Genomic DNA, 16,665 nt, shown 5'->3' with positions numbered 1-16,665 from the left:
CTTCCCCGGCCCTGGTAGCAGCCCCGGCGCCTTCCCAGGGAGCCCTGCCAGCTCATAAAGCGCTTTTAATCTCTAGAGAAGGTCCTTTGTGCAGCCTTTTGTCAACAGGGCCTGTCCCATTGCTATAGCTACAGCCCCTTCGCCGCCGGACACACCTGTTTGTTTTTCCAGCTCCTTTCTGTTGCCCTCAGATTTCTCTGCCACCTAACAAAAAATACTGAGAAAAGCCCTGCCCTAGTCCTGCCCTCGTTGCCCTTCCCCATTAAGGAAACTCCTCGCTCCCCCGGGACTGGTTTTCTGCAGGCAACAGCCTTAAAGCAGCCTGCTCAGCTAGGGCCCCTCGGCACGGCTTTGTTTTTCTGCTTTTTACCCTTAAAATTATTGTGCTCGTGGTGGAGCGGCGCTGGGGACAGCGTGGTTTGCAGCGAGGTCCCCGGCTGAAGCCGATGCCTTAGGAAGGGCAGGGGACGGTGATGTCCCATAGCCCGTCAGCAGGAATTTTGCAGATACACCATGGGGTTTTCTCACTGAATGCATAAAACCCCCCAAAATTAGTGCTTTGGGGATATTGGCTCATGCACCTGCTCGGGCAACAAGAACTGCCCCGGCTCCGGGGCTGCAGCGTGGCACGGAGCAAGGTTTTTTCCCCCAGAGCACCCTGGCCCTGTGCTGTCCCCGGCACCAGGAGCCTTCCCAGGGGTTTGCGTCACCCTTTAGGGACATTAAAGAAACCCGATATATATATATCGGCTTCGTGAGTCGTGGCTGCTGGGTGCCCAGAGAAAAACACCCAGAGGTTGGAAATGATCTTGGGGGAATTTCCCTTCGGGTTTCTCCTGCACCAGGTTCAGGACGGTGATTTGCGATGGATATCAAAAGCATTTCCATGAGCAAAGAGAGCTTATATTGATCTTTAGTGGAGCAACCTGACCATAAATTTCTTGCTTTTCTCTTGCTGTGTTTCATTTCTTCCCCCAGCAGATGCAGCTGAGGTTTGTCCCTGGCACCGGGGCCGTGGGATCCGCCGTTTCGGCATGGCTGAGCTGCCGGTATTTGCTTTCCCTGCTCCGTGCACCGAACCTCGGCATGGCTGAGTCACGCTCTCCGCTGCCGGCTGACTCACCGCCGCGCCGAGATCTCCGGGAAACCTCCGGAGCCAGGTGGAGAAATCCACCCCTGGGCTGCGAGGTTGAATCCCAGAGAACCAGAGCTCCAGCCCTTTGCGCTGGGACCCAAAGCGATGCTGAAAAGGAGAGCGGAGAAGCCTCGGGGGACACGCAGCCCCGGCCGGGCACGAAGGCGGGATGGTCCCGGTGACAAGGATGGGCTGGAGGCAGGGAGCAGGTTTCCAGGATTTGGCCTTTCTTTTGCCACAAGTGGCAATGAAATAATTAAACGAAACCTCCTCGTTTCACCCGAACGTTATTGCTATTTATTGTCCTGCTGCTTTAGCGTTGCTTCTAAATATTTAATGTGTTGGAAATTGTATTTTTGACTAATGCGATGTATTTGGTACGTGGTGCGGGCATTACCATTTGAAAAAAAAAAAGAAAAAAAGCTTAATGACTTTCATAAAACAAGGCTGGGTTTAGCAACGCCGCTCAGGTCTCGCACCTCCTCCGTCCCCGTGCTGGCCGTCCCCCCGCGCACGTGCTGACCCCGAGCGCCGTGTTGCGTCTGTCAAAGCTTGCCTGAAATTCGAGCTATTTAGGATCCGCCATAAACCAAACTGTGTCCCCGATGCCGGCTCTGCGGGGGCACGCGCGGGGGCTGCCCGGGTTTGCAGCAGCGATGCACATCTGGAGCAGAGGCACATCTGGGCAGCTGCTCCGGGAGGGATGGAGCGGTTTTGGGGTGCGTAGGCAGGAGGGGCAGGGGGAACAGCTGGAGTGTTTTAGCGATGGTCCGGCTCTCCCGCTGCTCATCACCCCGCGGTCAGACAAAACCAAGCTGCCGTTGGGTGGAAAATAAGCTTTTCAGGAGAAATCGGTCACGCTCGGTTGGATGTTTCTGTAAATGAAGAGGGCTGCAGGGAGCGCGGCGTGCGGCGTGGCAGCGGCTGCTGACCTGCCCCGCAGTTGGATTTGTCTTTTAGAAAAACATCCAGTTTTGATATTTAAGATTTCCAGCAATGGAAAATTCACAGCAGCTGCGGGGCTGGGGAGCCAGGCGCTAATTGGCGGAACTTGTAGAAAAGGCGTCCCTCCAGCTCTTTTCCATTGGAAAATCCAAAAGCTTTCTCCAACTGTTGATTTCTCACAAAAACTAAAGCAAAACACGCTGGGCGGGGGAGCAGGGGCGAGGGAAGCTCTTGACAATGTTGGAGCAGCCCTTTTCACTCCATCAGGACAAATATTTACATTTTTTCGTTTTCAAGTTACTCTTCTTTGGAAATCAGTTGGTTTATATTGCACCCTGTTACCACGCTTTGAAAAATCACAAAGAAAACAAAGTGATTTTGCAGAAATACAATGTTTTGGCCGAAGCAGAATGACTTTTTTTTTCCAAATTTTCCCTGGGAACATTGACATTTCGGGGCCTTTTCCAACTTGGAAATTTCAGAGCGCTCTCTCCTTCCCATTTGTCCAGCTACAGCAGAGAATAATAATTCTCGAAGGGTTAATAAGAAATCTTTTAATAAATTTTTCATCGGTCCTCGGTGTCCATCAGGCACTTGCACTGCCTGGTTCTCGGGACTGGAGCCATCTGCGACGCTTCCTACCGCCGGGCTCAAACCCACCCGGAGCATCTGCTGCTCCTGCCGGTGGCATTGCTGTAATTTAGAAAATCAGTTAGAAACCATCAATAAACGAGCGCTGCAGGTAGCACCTACAGATCTTGCAAGGAGCATTTGAAAAGAAAATCTTTTCCTATCGCAAAAACTTCTCTCGCTGGGTGAGCGTGAGCTTCCCCCCGGCCGGGTGCTGTAACGTCCTTCCAGGCGTGTGAATCGCTGCGGTTCTTTTCCCTGCATTGGAGGGGGTGGGAGTGATTCGGGTAATTAGCCGAATATGACCACAATTAACGGGGCCAGGCGAGGGCTGCGTGGCCGCGTCCCTGCCCGCCGTGGGAATAGGCTCCGTATTTCTCATGGAGCAATAGATGAGAGGTGAAGGATGGGAAAGCTCCCGGGAAAGCCGCGGGCTCAGAAATGGCTCTTAATCATCCACGTGACACCAAATCATGGCAAAATCCAGTCTCTGCTTGGGTTTTTCCTTCGGGAGGTGGATTTGGGACCCGTTGAAGTGACTGTCCCCGTAACCCTGGGGCGGGTTGCAGCAAGGTGGACACGAGTGCTTTGCATCCCAAAATTCGTGACTCCATACCTGTTCCCAGGGCAGCGGCTCCGGCATTGCAATCCCTGTCGTGCCTTTCCTCCCCAAAATCTCCCTCGGCTCCTGCGTACCCAAACTCCTCCCATCCTAACATCTTTCCTGCTGCGACCGAAGCGTGTTGCGATGCATCCCGGCACCCGTGGGCGCGGAGCGGCTCCGTCCCTCTCATCCTGCAGAGCCATTCCCATGGGAGCTTGGCTGCAGGGGCTCTGGGGAGCGGGGGGAGCCGATGCCAAGGCTCCAGCCCCTTCTCCAGCCCCTTCTCTCTGTCCCTGGGGACGTGCTCGAGAAAAGCCACCATTGAGGTGCTGGGCCTGTCCCACAGTGAACAATGCACGTGGTTGGGTGTCAAGGCTGGGGGGGCCCTCCGGGGACACCCAGTTCCTGCGGCAGCTCCTTGGCTGTCCGCTCCGGCCGTCCCCTGCAGGAAAACCGGCCCCGAGGGGCATCAGCGGCTCCCGGTTCACGTCTAGCCCAGGGCTGTGGGTTTTGCGTGGGGTCTGGGGTGTGGGTTTGGGGACAGGCAGCTCCCTGTCCCTGAGCTTTCTGCTGGAAAACTTCCCTTTTGGTGAAAATGCGCCCTTTGTGCATCAGGTGGGGGGAAGCTAATCCGAGCCTGCGGGTGTAGGCAGCTGGTTCAGGTGTCTGGATTAGGGCTAAGCCCTGCCTCATCAGCAGGGATGGACAAGAGCCATTCCCTGCTTTAAAAGCCCTTTGCAGGGAGCCCCGTCCCTGGGGATGTCCTGCCTCGGGTGGGCTGCGCCGTGCTGCCTCGTGGGAGCTCGCCCTCTGCTTCCAGGGGGTCCAGCACCGCCTCCCACCCCGCATCTCCCGTTCCTGCTTCCAGCTCTCCCGGTGAGCGGGTTTTCTAGCCCTCTGGTCCTTTGTGCAGCTTTTTGGGGTGCTGCCCTAGCCTGAGGCCTCCAGACAGGGACCCCAGGGTTGTGGGTGCAGCTGCACCCAGCACCGATCCCCCCGGGAGCCCCGCCGTGCTGAGCTTTTGGGGGGACAGTGAACAGGGGCTCCTGCTGTGCCCCCCACATTGCCGTGGGGCACCCCCATGTCCTGACCCTGTGGCATGAGCTGGGCACCAGTGCTTGGGGCACCCACTCCAGCACCCCCCTTTTTGGGATGCTCTGGGGAAGAGGCTCAGCAAAGCCCAGGGGAGGCTGGTGGGGGGGCACCGGGGAGCCCTGGCAGTGCCGTGGGGCCATCTGCCGCTGCCTGTCCCCCCCCTGCCCTCCGGCACATCCCCTCGCTCGAACACTTCCTTCCTCCCGTCCCGTTTTTCCAGCGATGCTCCTCCTGCCTCCTGTCCCAGCAGCTGTTTTGTAGCACCAGCTATTTTGACTACTCGGTTAACTATTTATCCAGATGGAGCGGGTCTGTTGGCGTGCGCCTGGCATGTTTTTTCCATATACAAATTCTGAACCGAAGCGGAGAGGACAAAACCCAACGAGCTCTGCGAGTCGTCCCGAGCGCTGGGTGTGCTCGCTTTGGCCGACGTTCAGCCTCCCCAGGCCCCAGCCCCTGCTCCAGCCCCTGCCCCAGCCCCCTTTTATATCGAATTTGGGGGTTTTGTCCTCCCCGTCCCTGCTCTTTTCCTCGCACCGGTCACCCCGCCGGACCTCGCCCTGGCCCAGCTGCAATAAGGAACTGGCGTGCCTTTATTTTCCTAGCACTTAATTTTAATCAAATGCAAATCCCGAACACTTTGCAAACCCAGCCACCCGTGCGGATGTTAATTGGTGGGGCTGGGGATGCTGTTTGCTGCCCTGGGAAGGGGCAGGATGGGACCCCCATCCCCGTGGGGGGGTGACGGGGTGGTGTGGCCCTGTGGCCATTCCTGGCTCTGCCCAAAGCCATGGGTCATGCCAGGTCCCTCCAGGAAGGGAGCTCAGGGAGGATTTTGGGACTGGTGCATCCTCCTCGGGGCCCGAACGCTTCACTGGGGCTTTGGGGCTGGGTCTCTGCAGCCGCTTTTAGGGCACAAACCCACTGCAGAGCTCAGCTCCCAAATATCCTTCTTTTTCACCCATTTCTGCCAGTAGATAAAGACTCTTGGCTTAAAAGCTGCCTTTGCCCCAGCAGGGTGGTGCCATCACCTCTCCAACCCTCAGAGCTCCCCATCTCCCTTAGGGACAAGAAATGGCTTCACCCGAGCATCTCCCTCAGCAAATTCCTTGGAGGATTTTCGCCTCCATCCAGCAGGACCGAGGATTTCCCCACGAGCAAAACCCGAGGCTGGTGGCCAGTGGAGCCGAGGGTGCTCTTACACCCGCAGTCCCCTGGACCACGGCAGGTTTGGCTGCTCAGCAGCATTTGCATTGAAAATCCCAACTTTGAAATGCAAAAAGTGCCCTGCAGCAGGGAGTTTATAGCAAAGCCTAAATATTTATGCAGAAACTTTGTGTTTTCCCTTTGCTTTTGAATTTCATGATATTTATTTCTTTTGCTCCCTCCCGGGCTGGGGATGAGCAAGGGCAGCCCCCAGCTCAGTTACGCTGGAGGGGACATTTCTCACCATCTCATAGCAAAACTAGCTGAAATTCAGCAAACCGTGCCAAAACTCCCTCCTTCAGCAAAATTTTTTTTTCTTTTCAGCTCTTTTCTTTGCAAAGAACCCGAAATTTCCGAGGGCGCTTGTTGCTCGGTGCATGAAAGGAAAGTTGGCAGCTCTCCGGGCTATTGTCAACCCCCTTATGAAACTCAAGGATTTCGGCTGCATTTCCTACCCGCTGACCTTATCGAGGTTTTACACGCTCTTGGCATTTCTTCATGCCCTCAGGGCGGTTGCACGGTGCAAAACGCCGGCGGCACCGGGGCGAGGGGCCGCGGCGCTGAAAGCGCCGCGGCCCCTCGCCCCGATGCCGCCGGCCCCTTGTAGGGATGCGCATGGGAATTTTAATGGAGATAAGCACTGGTGCCCTGTCCCCAAGGATGTCCTCAAGAAAGACCCCAGCAGTGCTGTGTTGGGGTCTGCTGGCCTCCGTGGGAAGCCATCCCGTGCCGGATTCACCCGATGCTACGAGATAGGACCAAACCCCCCAGCCATGGGAGACACGATCCGTCTTTCTTCCGGAGTGAATTTAATAGCACGGCTAAGCGCTGCTGCGTGCTCGAGCAATCCTAAACTGATTTCCCAGGAAGGTTTTTGGGCCCAGGTTGGAGATTTATGGCAGGTCAGTGGTTCCTGGGCCAGGAGCCTCGCTTTTCAGGAGCAGGGACTTGGTACGTAGCTGAGTCCCGTGGGCTATAGCAAGAGCTGCGGGCACGCGTCCCGTGAGCTGCCCGAGGTTTGGGTCACGCTGCTGGACCTTCGTGAAGTGGGTTGTGGGGCTCATTAGTGGGGGGCGAGGGACACAACGTGGCTGGGGCATCATCTCCCCCTTGAGAGCTCTCACGCAGGAGCAAATTTGGGTGCTGGGTGCGGCAGCGAGAGGTTTAATACTTGTGGGGTGTTTGGGGCTTCGCACGTGTCCTGGTGAGGGTATCTCCGGGGACCCCGCTGCCCCCCCGGGACACAGCGGTGGCAGTTTGTGCTCGATCTGTGCCCTGCGGCCGTTGCTGGCATCCTCTGGGTCACTCGCAAGGGGAAGCGACACGCGTGGGGTCGCGATGCTGCCTCTGCCGAGCTGCGAGACCCACAACGCCCAGAGGCTTTCCCCAGGGGAGCATCAGGATCCACCGGGCTGGGATTGCCGGGTGCACGGCGAGGATGCGTCCACGCGGATTTGTGTGATACAAGAGTGAGATCAGGTCAAAAATATTTATCTTCGGTCTGTGCTGCTCGCGGGGGCACGCTGCCGCCCCGGGACGCCGCCGACCGAACCCCGGGTGCCATGCCCACAGCGGGAGCGACTGGCCCCGCCGTGTTTGTGCGAAACACAAGTGCACCCTTGGCCGGCAGCCACCGAGCAACAGCGCGAGGGTGTTCGGCTTCCTCGAGGCCGCCTGGCCATGGAGATAAGCACCGGAGCAGGAAGCGTCTCGCTCCGTGCTGGGCTAGGGCGAGTTATGGCTCCCCGGCGCAGGGGGGGGCTGGGGCTGCGAGCCGAAGGGCAGCACCCCAGCTCCTTGCCCGCAGTGGTGGGGATGTCCCTGGGGTTTGTCTCCCGCTTTCCTGCGAGGTCCCCTCCTGGGGACGGTCCCAGCGTGGGTATGGTGGGACCGGAGGAGGCAGAGCAGCACCTGCCAACATCCCCATCCTACGGCCGCGTAACCATCCTGGCTGTGACCCTGCAGGGAAAACGGGAGCATCACGGCCCGAGCACCCCACGGTCTGGGCCGTGCTCACCCTCGCGGCGAGACAAGTCCCCCCATTTCACGGGGGGAATGCAGGCACCGCTCTGACCAGCTACAGAAACAAGGACATCGCCTCGTGCCCAGCGTATCACTGTCAATAGCCAATCTGCCTGGGGAGTCTTTTGCAGGCTTTGAGTGATTTCCTAATGCTGGGGTGCAGAAGAGCCCTCTGCCCCAGCCGGCTCCGCTGCTGACGTCGGAGCAAGACGCCGCACCCTCTCTTGCAGCTGGCGTTGGGAGCCGCACGCATCCAGCGCGGCCGCCGCTGAGGTTTGCGGTGGGCTGTGTTTTGCCAACAGCATTTAATAAACAGCCCCGCGCGCGGTGCACAAGAAAGATCCTAATCTGGCTGAAAGAAAGCAAACCAGCCCAAAGTTCTCTCCGCAAGCCAAGTCTGCAAACGCAGGAAAAATTCCTGCGCCCTCTGCAAAACAACGTCTGCCCTCCTCCTCGCCGGAGGTAATTGCTCCGTCTACCAGCAAGCTGCTCCTGGCAGCGCTTGGCCGGGACATCGCGTCCCAGGGACCGGCTGCTGCCCCCGGGCTGTTAGCGCCGTCACAGCCACCGAGACGTTTGCTCGCTGCCATCTTGGAGGTGGGATTGGCTTTTCGAGGGGAGCAGGCAGGGAGGGGGATGAAAGGGTCGCTGCGGCTGGAGGGTTTGCAAAATCAACAGCTCTTATAAAGAGACCCTGATATTTCATAGAAGGGTAAAATAAAGGTTGGAAGGGACCTGAAGGATCATCTGGTCCAACCTTTCTTGGCAAAAGCATGGTCTAGACGGGATGGCCCAGCACCCTGTCCAGCCGAAACTTAAAAGTGTCCAATGTTGGGGAATCCACCGCTTCCCTGGGGGGATTATTCCGATGGCTGACTGTTCTCATTGTCAAAAATTTTCCTCTTGTGTCCAACCGGAATCTGCCCAGGAGTAACTTGTACCCAGTCTGGGGCCTGATTTTTCCTAAAGGGCTCTTGCACACAAGCTTTTCCTGGAGGGGGAAAAAAAAAAAAAAATTAATTGGAGTAAAAAATTAAATTAATTGGAGTAATAAAACAGGGGGTGCACACAGGGCTGAGCATCAGTGAACCCCAGCACATCCCCCGACAGCAGCTACGTATCTTCTGGGGTTTTTTTTAATGTAGCGAAGGTAGGAGAGAGCGATGGTTTGGCTCAGCGGAGCCAGAATTAGCCCGGCCGTGCCTGGGGTCAGGTCTGCGGCGAGCTGGGGGAGAGGGACCTGACTCATGCAGTCACTAGCAGATCGTTTAGGGGTTTTATTTCTTTATTGGTGATTAATGGCAGTGTTTCGTTTCTAATGGAAGGAAATAAGGAGGAAATGGTTTCTTGCCTTCATTTATCAGGGATTTGTTTAAACGGGCGCTCGCGTTCCCTGGAAATAGGTGACGGTTGTGTATTTTCACGGACGAGGAGCTGGTGGGGCTGGGGCTGGATGTCAGATGTTTGGACGGCGGAGCGCTCGCAGGCTTTCCTGTGCGAGGCCGTTCCCCTCGCCTTTCCCATCCCCATCCTCTCGGCCCCGCGCCAGGGACGCCCTGCGTCCTGCTGCCGGTGGACGGAGCGAGATGGTTTGCAGTTCCCGGCCAAAGTCGTCTCTGACTGCTATTCCCAGGCTGCATAGGGGATCATCGGTTAATTAGGTGGAAATTAATTTTCCTGGCACCTCCCTGCAGCCACGGGCAGCGTGGGGGGTGCGAGGAGGGTGCATCGCCTCGGGGAGATGTGTGCCCCCCCTCCAGCGGTTTCGGAGCCGGTAGTCATGGGGCACAGAGCTTTTAAAAGAGAAATCCCATTTCTGAGTGGAGCGATGGTGTTGCCCACAACTCCCCCTGCAAAACGGGGACTTGAAAGTGGCTGGTTCAGGCTCCAAAGAGTCCCAGACCTCCCGTGGATCCTGTGCGGGTGCTTTAGACGCTTCAGGACGGGGCACTGTGAGGATGGGGTCTACAGGGCCCTGAAACGCCGGTCCCGTGCTGTGCAACGGCCTCGCTGGCACGGCTTTGCAGGGTGGGGGGCACCACCGGTTTTTATTCCCGGCTGGTTTGAGGGGTACGGGAGATACGTGGCTGCCTGTTGTATTCCTGCAACCCCCGGGCAGGCAGGGCAATGCCCGCTGGTAGCTGCTGTGGGACAGCAAGGAGAAAATTAGAGCTCTCCAGCCAGCTGAATTTGGATGACATGGGGGAAATCGGGGGTTTTTGGGGGGCAGAACAGTCAAAATCCTTCGTTGCAGCTGTGTTTGCCTGGGGGCAGCCTGCGGAGGTGGGAACCCACCACCGTGCCTGACGCCCCGGGAAAGCTCGGGGCTGGGGCCGGCTTCTGCGGTGCGGAGGATGCCACGCCGGGGGGCACGGGGCGGCGGTGCGGGCAGGCGGTGGCAAAGCCACTGTCCCGTGTCCTCGCCGCTGCCGGGGCGTTTGCCTTGTGCCATGTCTTGTGTGTTGGCCCCGCGGTGGGACGCAGCGGGGAGAGACGGGGGGGTTTAACGGGGCTTCGCCGCTCGTTGCTGCCCTGACCTTGTGGTCGGTCTGGTGCTGGAGGAGAGTGTTGGGGTAAATAGGGATGTCTGGTGGTTTATAAATACCAATTTTTGGGTTTTTTTGCACAGTGACGTTGAGATGTTTCTATGAGTTCAGAGCTCGGGGCTGGGGCTGAGCAAACCCAGAGCATCGGGTCGCTTGGGGTGGCTCTCGCCACCATCCCAAAACCCACAGCAGACCCAGGCTTTGATGTCCTTGAGGCCCACGGGAGCCGAAAGCATTATTGATAACTGAGATCTGAGCCATTTAAAAAATGCATTTGTGCACTGGAAGGACTCAGCCTTTGGAAAAGTTACTCATCTTCCTCCTCATCTGAAATAACACCATTCCTCGTGGCCATCCTTCCCCAGCATCGCCGCACGCTCTCAGCCTGGCCGGGCAGCCGGAGCCCGAAAATCCTAGCAACAATGACATTGTTTTCTATATTTGCATCACTTAAGGCTGAGCAGAACCGATGACACACCGTGGAGCTGGCAGTGAAGCTGGTATTGATGCCATCTGCAGAGAGCCGCCTCCTCACCGTGTTAAAATTAAATTTACTTAACTGTTTGGTTTGTGTTTCGCCGGGGCCGGCGTGGAGGGTGCTGGTGGTGGGCACCGCGGTGCCCGGCCGGGAGCCCAGGGTGGCTCCAAAGTGGGGGATGCTCTTTGCATCTTGCACCGAGCGCGGATGGGGAGATATCGCATCTCATCCCGTTCCTTGGCACACGTTGGGTGCACAGGCTCCTTCCAGACATCGCGCCCTTCCCATGAGCAGTTTCCAGCAGCAAATGTTCTTGTGATTTTTTTTTTTTTTTTTTCTTTCCTTTTTATCACAGGCTGCTTCTGATGTGGGAGACAAGGGCTCAGCTCCGCTCCGTCTTCAGAGAGATGCAGGCTGGGTGGCTTGCAAATCCCCTCAGGTTTTATGCACCTTTGGATGCTTAAGTTTTAAAAGCAAATTTGGCTCTTTGTGTTTTACTTAAAGTGCACTTGGGGATTCGTGATCCTGTGCGATCATGTTGACTGGGGGGAGAGAGCTTCTGGCTTCACAGGGAAGCTTGAAAATAGGCAAGTGTCGCTTCCCAGGCTGGGAAAGAGGAAAGGAACCATCACGGCCTTTGCTTTTGAGTTTTGGGGGGTATTTTGTTGTGCAGAGCCAGGGGTCTTTGGATGCCTGCGGAGAGCCGCGCGGTCTGGCCAGGGCCGAGCAAACGTCTCCGTGCTGCATTGAACCTCCCAGGGAAAATCCACCCGCGGTGGAAAAACCCCCGCCGTGCCCGCAGGGTCTCTCCCAGCCCAGCTTCGTGCTGTCGCTGTGTGAAGCCGACAAGGTCGGGTTCCCGGCGATCCCTCAGAGACGCGGGAACTTCCAGCACAGCCGAGCTCCCGCCAGGCGCGGCTGTTCAGGGGGCTGAGGGAAGCCAAGTCCTGCAGCCGCATCCCACCGGGATCAGGGGATGCCCTGTGTGCTCTTCCCTCCAGAGCCGTGAGTTTGGGCCTTAGAGCAATGAATTTGTTGCTTTTTTTTTTTTTTTTTTTTAAATAAGTGCTGGATTCTACATGCGTGAGTTCTGGGGTTTGCATTTGGAGAGCACTCGCTGCGTGTCTACAGCTAGAAACTTGGAGTGTAAAAAGAACGTAAAAGCCAAGATTGGTGTGAGAGACTTCAGGAGAAGAGGCAGGCACCACGAAACCCCGTGGGTTGGTGCGGGGGGGCCTGGCGCAGCCCCAAAATGCTGCTGGGGACCAGGGGGATCCCACGCCGCGGGGGGAGATGCACAAAGCAGCGAAAGTGGGGAAACGCGGTGGCGGCTGCGGGCAGAGTGCGTCCCTCTGCCCTCCTCCTGCCCGGCCCCGGGACGAGCCAGGGAGCAGAAATGGAATAGCAAAATTACGGCTGGGAGGTGGAAATGAAAGAGCGGAGGGATGAGGCTGGGGTCGGCTCTGTTTAATCGCTGGGGTTGTGCTCGGTAGCCGTGATGCCATCGGCAAAAGGTGAACTTTAAAATTGCTGCGGGGCAGGGGAGCGGGGCCAGTCGAGGGTTTATTTCCCTTCCCGTAATGGGCTACTTTTGCTTAGTAGATGATGAAGACTTACAGATACTAAAAATAATGAAAGCAAACCAAAAACATCCCGGCCCCGATGGCCCAGGCGAGCAGGCAGCCCAACATCAAGCCAGCCCCAAAGGAACCCGTTTTCCTTTAACAGTATTTTTCTAGTTCCTCGGTGTGGGACCGATGCTTTTCACGTTGCTGCCTTGCTTTTCCTCTTTGCATTTTTGCTCAGGAATAAAAGAAGCAGCTTTGGGAGATGAGTTACCCCACCGGTCTCATCTTTTTCCCTTGAGCTTTGGGGTTTATTTTCCTCCACGTGCCTGGTGCTGCCGAGCACCGAGCCCAGCGCAGACCCGGGCGTTTCCCACGGCAATCGCTGGAAGCCGAGGCCAACCCGCGGCAGCAACGCTCCGGCCGGGTGGTATTTTAAACACCATCGGTTTTGGTTTTCCCACCCCGCCAGGTCCCGCCTTTGTCTCATGTGCCCGTGCCCAGCAGCAGAGCCGCTCGGCATCCTCAGCCCTCTCGGACCGGGTGCTTTGGGGTTCAGCGGGAGCAGCGGCATCCCGGGGCGATGGAGAGCGTTCTCGCGGCTGCGGGTGCTTTTGCTGCCCGGGCTGAGCGTGGGAGAGCACCACCAGCTCTGTTTTAATTGGCAGTAGTCGATCGGCCCCGTGAGCGCTGGGCTTGATTATCGCTGCCGGCGTTTACGAGAGGGTACGTTTTCCTCTCTCGCGGCGAGGGCAGGAGCCAGGAGAAGCCTCCGCGGCTGTGCCAGGGCTGAGTCACCCGGGTTAGGAGGAAAGGAGAGTGTGTGGGGGGAATTAAACAGTCAATCATGCTTTCAGCAAGCCTGAAATCATGTGTGATATTTTTATTTTCAGATTCCCGGCTTCGATTTTTGTGGCAAGGTTGTTCCCGACGTCCCGACCGCAGTGACGCCACGCCGAGGGCAGCCACCGCCGCGCCGGTGCCGGGGGCGGCGAGCGAAGCCGGGCTCCATCCCATCACCATCCCCGAGCCCCCGCTCTCCCCTGCCCAAGGAGCTGGGGGGACATCTTGGCAGCTACTTTGCTTTGCAGACCCTCGATCGCCCAGGGGAAGGCGGGCGCCTTTTCCTCTGGGCCGCTGGCTCCCCCCTTTCATCCGTGCATGGGGAATTGTGTGCAAATGAGAAGTATTTTTTTGGGAAAGCCCAGGGATGGAGGGAGCCCGCTGGGACGGAGCCTCTGCGCTCGGGCGAGCAAGAGCAGGAGTGCAAAGCAAGCCATGCCTTCATAAAAACATGTATTAAAAAAAAAATAAAAGCAGGCAGAGTTGGCCCATGGTTTGAGGAGGACAAGACGTGACGTTTCCCCTTGGCGAAGCCGCAGCGGCTTTCCACGAGGTTTGCGGTCTGCAGGGAGGGCTGCGGGATGGCGAGCGGTGCCCAGGGTGGTGGCCCTGGCTGGGGACCCAGGCTGGACCCGCACAAACGCGGCCGAGTCGTGGCTTGCGTTGCGGGAAGCTGGCAAGTCCCCCCGAGCTCTCCCAGGGCCATCCCAGCCGGGCGCCGGGCGCTGAGGCAGCACCAGGGCCATTGCTCACGGCGATACCAAACATCTCGGGAACGTGTTTGCTCCCGAAGCCCCGGTCCCTGGAGCCATGCAAAGAGGAGAATTTCAAAGGGTTGGGTTTTTTGGGGTTGTTTTCTTTATTTTTACCTCCTCAGCCCCTGGTCGCAGGGCACAGGCACAGCCTGAACCCGCTTGGTGCAAGCCCAGCGAGAAGGTAAGAACAACCAGAGCAACTTGATTCGGAGGGATGCTCAGGCGCGACAGCTGAGCCGGGAAACCATCACCGATGCCTCAAGCCGGAAAAAAACAGGGAAAAAATGGTGGGGGGGGAAGAAAAGCTTTACATCTCCCGCAAAAGCCACCGCCTTCGGTGTGAGCAGCCGTCAGCGTTTCTGGGCTCGGCATCCAAACCGAAATGAACTGAGCAATCGCACATGTTCTTCCTTTGCGGAGCCAAAAGCTGTTCCTCTCATGCTATAGAGTTGCTCTCTGATTAATGTAGGATATATTTTTTTTTTTTTTTTTTTTCAGGGAAGAGAATGGGAGGAACCGACAGCAGCATGTTAAGTATTTGGCAAACAATTTCTTTTATGTTGCGCGTAGGTAGCGCTCAATATATTTGCGAGCTATATATAGCTAAATACATATATATCTCGCTCCACATAATGTTTCCACTTTTTTGCAGACTACCTGCAAAACACAGACACTATCAGAAGCTGTAAATACCGTCATTACACCAGCGACTGACAGCCAATTCTCTAAAGATTTTTTGCTGCAAAACATTTTTGGGTTTTCCAGGGAAAGACGAGGGGGTTCGGTCCTGTCTTGCCCATCCTGCAGGCAGGGATGGGGCTCACGTGTTTTGGGGTATCGATGCACCCAGAAGAATAAGGTGTCCTGGAGCTGTGGGTGCCTGTTGGTAATTCAGGGCAAATTTTCAGGAGGTGTTGGAGAAATTTTCTTGGTGCAGGCATCAAATTGGCTTGGCTTTTCCTTTCAAGACGAAAAATAAAGGAAAAACTTTGGGAAAGGGAGCTACAACAAATGAAACCTTTAATTTTTTTTTTTTTTTTATTCCTACCCTTCTTAAACAAAGCTAAATCTGTGCCGCTTTGAAGGGAAAAATTCCCAATTTTTTTGTTTAGGAAGCATTGGAACAAGATCCTGGGACTTCTGGAAAAAATAATGCTGCTGGTTTTTATTTTTCCCCTGTTCCTTCCAGCTTGACTCCCCAGTCAAACTGGTCCCTTTTACCCCTGGTTGCATTTTTTTTTTTTCCTAAAAAAGCATCAGTAGAGTCACCGCTGTATTTTCCCCATTCGCACAGAAATTTGCAGCCCGAACCGTCCATCCCGACACTGTACAGATATGTGCTGGGTTACCTTTTTTTTTCTTTCTCGTGGGCTTCCCTGCCTCAAAGTGGAGGGTTTGTGGAGGTTTATCTGGTTTTCCTTTGTTCAGCGCTCACGAAAGAGAAAGAGGAAGGAAACCCGCCATCGCTCGCCCTGATGTTTGGTTAAAAATAGCAGGGCTGGCTGGGCCAGGGTTCCCATCCTCGCTAAAGGTCACTTCCCCAAGCCCCACCGCTGAAAATATGCCACCAAATGTCCCGTTTGGGCACATTTCTGCTGGTTTGGAGGCAGCGAAGAGCCCGGAGGAAGGAGGGATGCTCACCGCCCTCCAAAGCTCGGCTCCAGGCCGTGCATGGGTTTTATTTTCCATCCCAGTGAACCACGTCCAGGGTCCCCTCCTCGGGGTTGGGATGTGACGGTGGGATCTCCACAGCTGAAGAGCTGAAGCTGGCACGTCCCGGCTCCCTTCCTCTGCTGCGAGGATGGGGGCATGGGGCCTGGCCCCCCAGTGCTTTTTTTTTTTTTTTTAAATTAAAAAAAAAAAATTAAATTTTAAAAAATTTTGAATTCTTTAAAAAAATTTTCTTTTTATTTTTCCCGGTGCAGCTCAGCTGCTGTCTGAGATCAGGGAAGTCCCAGGGCTCCGCAGCGTGGCCTCGGTGGCTTGCAGGGGGACGGGAGGCAGGGGGAGATGGTGCAGGGCAGGGGACCAGCCCCAGTCCTGCCTTCAGCACCGCTCAGCGCGGGCAGCCAATCTCCCATCTCCTAGGAAACTGCGGGAAGGACTCGGTGCAGTCACAAAACCCCCAGTTTCCCCATTTTCCCACCCTCCAGACCTGGGAACCAGCCTTAAAAAGAAATTACATGGTAAAAACACCCCAGCTCCGGTGAATTATCCTGCGCAGCGTGTCGGGTGCCGATGTCCCCGTCGCTTCCAAAAAGGCTGCTTGATGCTGGGGCGAGCACCCTCCTCCCGGCCCCTTGGCACCCACCCCTCTGCGGGGCCGGGGTGCAGGAGGGACCAGGGCACCCTTCGGGCAGCGCCGCGGCCGGTTTGCACCGCGGGTTGCATCCCTCAGGCTGGAGGGGCCAGCTCCCGCCGGCATTTTTGGCTTCGAAGCCGCCGTGATGTGTTTGTCCGCTCCCGAGGGAGATGGGCGGTCGGAGGGGGCCGGTTCCTGGCGCTGTGATACTGCGCGATACCTGCTTGGTAGGAGAGAGAAAAGGCGCTGTAGATGTGAAAGGAAGAGAGGCAAAACCCCTCGGGTGCTGGTTCAGCGCCCAGAGTGCCGGCCAGCCCTTACCCTCCCCTTGGTGAACGTTGCATCTCCATGGAGAGCCGGAATCGTTCGTTCTGCCTAGTTAAAACCAGACGTTTTTCCATTTTTGGCTTGTGCTTTTGCTGGAGGGAAATATGGAGTGAAATTTTGCCCATAGCGAGAGGACCGAATTAACCACCTCAAACATCAGCCCAGCTCCAGGTACGTGCAGGGCTCTTGGCTTGCTCGGCGCTGCCTTGGAG

This window comes from Calonectris borealis, chromosome 19, assembly GCF_964195595.1.
Source record: "Calonectris borealis chromosome 19, bCalBor7.hap1.2, whole genome shotgun sequence".
In the NCBI taxonomy this organism is placed as follows: Eukaryota; Metazoa; Chordata; class Aves; order Procellariiformes; family Procellariidae; genus Calonectris; species Calonectris borealis.
Note: the sequence above shows the minus strand (reverse complement) of the source record.